This window comes from Plectrocnemia conspersa, unplaced genomic scaffold (assembly GCF_051122295.1).
Source record: "Plectrocnemia conspersa isolate PC_06_02 unplaced genomic scaffold, ASM5112229v1 ptg000013l, whole genome shotgun sequence".
Classification (NCBI taxonomy): domain Eukaryota; kingdom Metazoa; phylum Arthropoda; class Insecta; order Trichoptera; family Polycentropodidae; genus Plectrocnemia; species Plectrocnemia conspersa.
In genome coordinates, this window is record NW_028277177.1 from 8965909 (window position 1) to 8973003 (window position 7095).

Sequence of the window (7095 nt, forward strand, 5' to 3'; positions counted from 1 at the left end):
ATTTATGACAATGCCAAGGTCTAATAGGCTTATCTGTCAAAAAGACATTTTCTAATAATGACGCAAGAATCAACATGTCTTTACAAACGAAGCTGTGACATAATTACATGAGAAATCAGCCAAGCATCTGGTGTTTGTTTTACTTTTTATTTATTATTTATAATTATAAAATATGGCAAACGTTTAACGCTTTTCAACATTTTGTCGCCACATGGCCCAACGTTTTTTCAGCTTCTTCTAAGCATATAATATTTCTTGACAACTTGAATCATGCAAGCCAAATCAATTCTAGCGTAGAAGTGAACCACACATGTGTGTGTATCGAAAAGCTGTCAGATTCATAAATTTGTTTGTTGCCGATGTGCGTGAAAAATGATCAACAGTTATGATGAAAAAAAATGGTTAAAATGGCAACCATCGAACACAATACATAAAAAGTGATCAATCATGTCAAGCAGTCAACGTGTCTCAAGATGGGCAGAGTGCATCTTATTTAAATTCTTGGCACGAACTCTCCGATCCGTGTCTCTGTGCATATAAAATCTTCACCAAAAGACGAATGCAGGACAAATATAAAGCAGGACGCTGTACAAAAGCGAGTTTCGGAGGGGTAAAAGGTTTGAATATTCTTTGATTTGTCAAATCAAAGTCAAACAAGAATACACAGCAATACACTTGAATACCTGCTTGCTATTCATGTTGATGGTGAAATGGGAATTTAATCAAATCCTTATCACTGGTAAAGATTAAAATACCTTAAACATCTACTTAAATAGTCTATATTTCTTATTACTTATTTAATATTCGTAATCTTATAAAATTAATTTATGCTGAGCTGATAAATATTGAACGATATATTTTGTGATATTTTACGTGATATTTTGTCAGACATGGATGAAGATTTAAGCTTCTTTTAATTTACCTTTAAATATTTTTCAATGGCTCAACTTATAATTTAAAACAGAGTTCGGCAAACTACGGCCCGCATGCCGAATCCGGCTCGATTAAGAATTAAAAAATATGCGCTATAGCAAAACGGCCAACCGTTTGTAGTACACTTATTGCTTCGCATTCCACTGTGACGTTACACAATTATAATTTGATAGCGTCTTTTTTTGATATTTCGTTATCATTTTATAAGCCTTGAATAATAATCATGTCACTGTCAAAGCCAGAAAATAAGAGACTAGTGGACTATGAATTAGTGATTTTAAAATAGATTGGCATGTGAATTATTTGTTTATCGAATTAGAAAAGTTATACAGTTTAAAACGAAATTTTTCATTACAATATTTTTTTCAGGAAAATTTAAAGCTAGCTTATTTATGAATTAATACAGGAAACCCTTTTACTGATAGTGAACTAATTAAATCATGTTCAATCTATCAGATCTTCGACGAGAAAAGTTGCTAAAAGGTTTGAGCACATTGTGAGTTACATCAACAGCCAATTAAATAGCAAAGAAACATATTTTTAGTATTTTTTTGAGCCTTACTAGGAGTCAATGCTATGTTTGACGTGACTAAAAAATTAGCTTTCATAAATGGTCTGCATGGAGCAACTACAATAGAAAATATTTTTAATGAAGCTGAGAAAACGGTAAAAAAGTAAATTCCGAAGTAAAATATCTAGAATGTATTACCTTAAAGTGGTATAAAATATACACATAACGGTGTAAGGCTTATTGAAAAAAATATGAGGCTTCTGAAAATGCAAAGTGTTCAAAGCCCCTGATTATTAATTGTAATATTCACCAGCAGGTACTTTGTGGGAAACATCTCAATATATTATGTGTTGTTGAACAAGTTTTCTCAGCGCTGAACTTCATTAACTCTTGTATACTAACCGTTACCAGTTTCGTGACTCTTTTTTATCAAAAATGAAAGTCGAATATCTTGACTTATTCTATTACACAGCAGTTCGATGGGTTAGTCCTAGTAAAGTTTAATTATAAAAACGACTGAAATTTTTTTCAGCGAAAAAACTGACCACATCTATTATTCTCGAGTATTAAATTGCTTTTGATATTAGCCTCTCTTGCAAATAACGTGAGATTTCTTAATGAATTTTACTTAAAATTGCAAGGAAAAATACGTTTTTCTTAAACCCACTTTAATTTTGCTTCTGGCCCGTTAAATGTAAAATATTTACGATCTAGCCCTTTACAAAATAAGTTAGCTAACACCTGATTTACACCATATATAATATATCCAAGCACGTTTGCGAAAAATAAAATAACAGAAGCACACGTGTTTCTATATATAACCACTCATATTTTTTCAATATAAGACGTCAACAACTATTGGCTTGGCTAAATTAAGATATTATCGAAAATCTTTAACAATATACAATTTCCCTACTGTGAGAGATATTCTAAAAGTAAACATACAAAGTATTTTTTGCTATCTATTTAACAGCAATATATTTATAATATATTTTAGCTACCTTGGAGGTTAATATATTTATGGGCTGGGTTTCTTGATTCGAACGTCACAGAAATATTGTAACTTTTTATTTTTACGGCACCCAATGCGCGCACTGGGTGCCGTAAAACATGTTCTAAATTTCAGAATCAGTGACATTTTTTTATCGCGACTTATTCTATGTCACTTATTCATGCTTTAATTTACGACATCATTTTGTCGGAATTTCTCCGTTTATTGCCATAAAAAGAATTAAATTTGAGATGAATTTTTGCAGCAGTTTTCTATTTCAAACTGAAGAAACGAATCGATCATTTTAAAAACACACTGCAGGCACAACGTTGTTGCGATTTTTATTGTATTTGAAGAAAGTATATGCGGTGGCTGCGTTTGGCTCATTTCACAGTCTAAGTCGTGGCTTTTGTATTCTGCGGTATCTTCTTACACCGTGGACAAAGTTAAGGTGTACGTACAAAAGCGAACTTCGAATCGAATCATACGCATGTTCTTGACGTACTTATTACAAACTTTCGCGAAGATTGATTGTGCACTAATTTTGCTCGCATAAACGACTTCCTAGTACACATTATCGCCATGGGGATTTTCTTCGGTAGCCGTGACTTGCTATTCCAGTCACCCCCAAAGTTTTGGCTATATGTTTGTGTGTGTGTGAAGTTTGTGTGTTTACCGAAAAAAATAAACTAAACAGGAGTGTTTTCGAGCGTTTCGACCAAACAAGCCACCGAATTACTCGCGATGACGAGCACATTTCGGCGTAAACAAAATTTCAATAGCCACTCTTTCCGTTGCCCCGGGCCCCAGTTTCAGTTTATGCCTGGAGCTGAAAAATCAATGGCATATCGTGCCGGCTGCCAACTAAAACTCGCGCTAGGGAATTAATTTCGCCAGATCAGATAATTGAATCATTATTTTGCAGAAGCGAGATTACTCGTGTATGTGCCGTAGCTTACATCTATCTTGTTCCCATTCGAGTATGCCTAATCTTAATAGCTCTCTCATGCTGTAAGCAGTGTAAGCAATTTCAATTTCAAACCATTATTGTGCCTTTACCAAGCCTGCGCCCTTGTCCCATAAATATTTGATTACAACTGAACAACCCGAAGAACCCCTTTCAAATTTCATATCCATAATTCCATTAAGTTCGACTCTTTATGAAATATCGTAGATCACATAGACGTTACGATTTCGATCTTCTTTTTGATAAATATATTTGGGTTCAGTAGAAAGAATTCTGACATTTTTATATTAATAATACCTGTGTACGTTGATATTAAAATGACAAAAATACGAGGCTTACTTGAATTACACAATGGACCAGCTGTTTTTCAATTTCTGGGAGGTTGGAAGTAATGAATATTATATGGTTTTCCTAGATTTTCATAATCTCACTGACAAATATTGTGATCCAGATATGTCGTGAATTATGGCATCTATTAATTATAGGTTGTAATAATAGTTTATAGTAAATAAATTATAAGTCACTGATTTCCAGACTTTGACGTCTCATTACTTATTTAGTAGTTGTTGATTGTGTTTACCCCCTTGAAACGTATTGGGTAAACGCTTTTATCTTAGTATGGGAAATTCACAATAAATAAATAAATTCTAAATAATATGTTTTTAACATTACAACCAAAATAATTTTAAAACATGTTTATGATATTGTTATTATTTATAAAAAATATATTTTTTGTCTAAATATATATTTTCTAAACAATCCTAAAAAATTGAATTGATCTAAATCAAATAACTGTTAAAAATTTAAGTTTCCTCTCACTCTATTTTTGGTATATTAAATGCCACTTTAATATATGAAATGACAATATACTGAATGCTCCCATAACTAGTATTTATTTTCAAAAATTATTTCTCTAGGATTTCTCGAAAAAGAAATCCAAATTGAGAATTCTCATTTTACGAAAAAAATTGCTGATTTCTTAAAAAAAATCAAAAAACTTTTTTTTTTGAAAATTAAATTTATAGAAATATTGTTTTACACCTGCTGCATTTTTTATACTACTGCATAAGAACGATGGGTCCGTGCCATATATTAGAAAATGCATGTTTTCTTGATAAATTTTAATAAAGGTTGGAAGTATTTAAATGGCAAAAAATTTATAACTAGATAAGAAAAAACCGGCAGATTGCAAAAATGTGCGGGGGCTTTTTATACAATTTGTCTTTTGGCGATTTTTTATAATCTAATGAATTCTTTTATATTTTTTTTTTTCAAAATATAAATTAGGTTAAGTAGGAACAACTGTTATTGACAACTTTCTCTACGATTCGGATATAAAAACTGTAGTCCGAAATTCCATCGTAATCATTAGATTGTTTTCGCGCCATTATAATAAATTATCATCGTATTGCAGTTTGTTCTCTTCAACGATTATCCAGTTCTCTGGTAATCTTTAACCCTTTCATGCCCTAATTAACTTGAAAATTTGTATTATGTGAATTCTTATCGCAAACATCAAAAAAAATATCATGGTATTTTGTGTTAAAATTTTGTTTACAAATATTATCCAATGTTTTACAACAGCTGCATAGGAAAGAGTGGATCCGTGCAAGAAGCATTCGAGACATTTTTAAAAATGTACTATGATCGGTAAGGGGTTAATATCAATATATGTATATTCAATAATATAATGTATTATTATAATCACATATATTACATATAGTTTATTTATTTATCAATATAATTTGAGAATTCTCAAGAAAATTAAGAACTAAAAATGGAGGGTGATAGTTAATAGAGGCTTTTAAATATTTTATACCTGACAATACTTCTTGCTTTGAGAATTTTGAAGAATGAGGAATTTTATAAATACATTTGACTGATTTTGGTTTTATCTTACCTTAGAAAAGGATAAGCATTTATCTCGTGTAATTTATTTTGTCGATGAAAGTATATTTACATTTACATGGATTAATAATATATCGGTAATCTTAAATTATTGAAATTTGCTCTCTATATAATATTTAACATGTACATCATTATGGTTTATAAAAGTTTTGCCGAAAAGGGTATCTCTTGCTTATTTGGTAATGCAGAAAAAACTTTTTACCTCTCGTTTTTTAATATTTCGGTCACATATAATAGCCGGGGTTAAATCTGAGCTCAGAAGGGAAAAAATCTTCGAAAAAATAAATATTTGAATATTTCGCTGATCTCTGACTCTCCCTTTCGCGCGATCACGATCTTTCGCATTCTCACGTGAAAGACCCAAAAGCACTAAAGGAGGTCGTAAAAATATGAAAAGGTATCCTCCTCTGAAAAAATACCAGGATGCGGCAAACGTCTCTAATATAACATACGATATCCTCGCAAGCTCTTCAATATATAAATAACAATATACAGGATGAACCATTAAAAAAGCCACATTTAAAAAAATATTTATATGATCATAAATATTAGTAAATTTTAGAATTTGCTCAAAATTCTCTCAATTTCAATATTTCAAATTAAGATTATATAGCACACACTGTTTTAGATATTAAACATTAAATGATATATTCTATCTGAATTTTTCTTATCTTTATTCGAGAAAATGTCATTCGCAACCATAATGAAACTATGTATTTATTAACTTTGATCGTTTCGTTTTTAAGAAAACCTGTTGTAAAAATATATTATAGAAACCACAGTATAAGCCGCAAAAAAATAAAATCAAACATTTTTTTAATCATTAAAATAATACTTTTTACTGAATGTGAATCTTGTTCTTCCTCTTCTCCTCCCATATTTCAGCTCTATCACGTTTTTGTATTAGAAAATTATAATCATCTTAGACATTAACCCAGTGGCATAATCTATAAATAAAGTCAAAATATCTGTATTGTCCGTATACATACATATATACATAAATGTTTTTTTATATAAAGGTTTTCATTCTTTGAATACATATGTATTAGTACACAAGGGATATTCGGAGAGTAAAGTAAATTTCTAAAACTAGCTAAGCTAAGTTTGTTCAATGCGAAAGGGGAAACTATTGCCATCATTCATATCAACTTGTGGCAATAACGTACTGAACAGACGAAATGTGTTTAATTGTGTCGTGAATTTAAAGCAGGTATATATAACGTTTATAATGAAGATAAAATTGGAATGCCATTTGTGTCACTGATTAAAAAATCGATTTATTTTATAAACTAGAATTACTTTTTTAATATCACACTTATGTCTTGTATGCAACAGGAGTCAATCATTTATTTTATTAACTTTGAGAGTTTTTCTGAGATTATCTCAAGGTTTTAAGTTTAAGTAAGATTCAAATGTAGCATTCTGTATACTATCTGAAAGTAAAATGGAGAGCGAGACACTAAAATGTAGCAATAAATGCAACAAAGCAATGAGTGTAAATTTAATTGCCCAATAAATTCGGCTTTTATGTATATTATTATTGTGCACGTTGGTGAGGTGTCATTTTGCATTTAGTACGCTTCCCAACAAAGGATATTTATTATATGTATATAAAATACACATTGTATATAAAAAATACTTATTCGGTAAGTTTCGTTTATTGGCGAGGTGTAAATGCAAAAATGCTCCGAATGCCCGAGTGGTTAAGGTTGATGTATGCCTGTGGATCATTTCGAACATAAAGTGACGGGGTTCTTTAGTGTGAAAAGCTACAGTCGTACGCAC

General features: G+C 30.8%; 1 long non-coding RNA gene across 1 annotated transcript; it reads left to right on the top strand.

Moving 5' to 3' along the window:
* Positions 1–881: 881 nt before the first annotated feature.
* LOC148227212 (uncharacterized) lies at positions 882–6763 on the top strand. The gene is made up of 2 exons (XR_015811901.1): positions 882–4840; positions 5201–6763. It is a non-coding gene; the product is annotated as an uncharacterized LOC148227212 (long non-coding RNA).
* Positions 6764–7095: the final 332 nt, after the last annotated feature.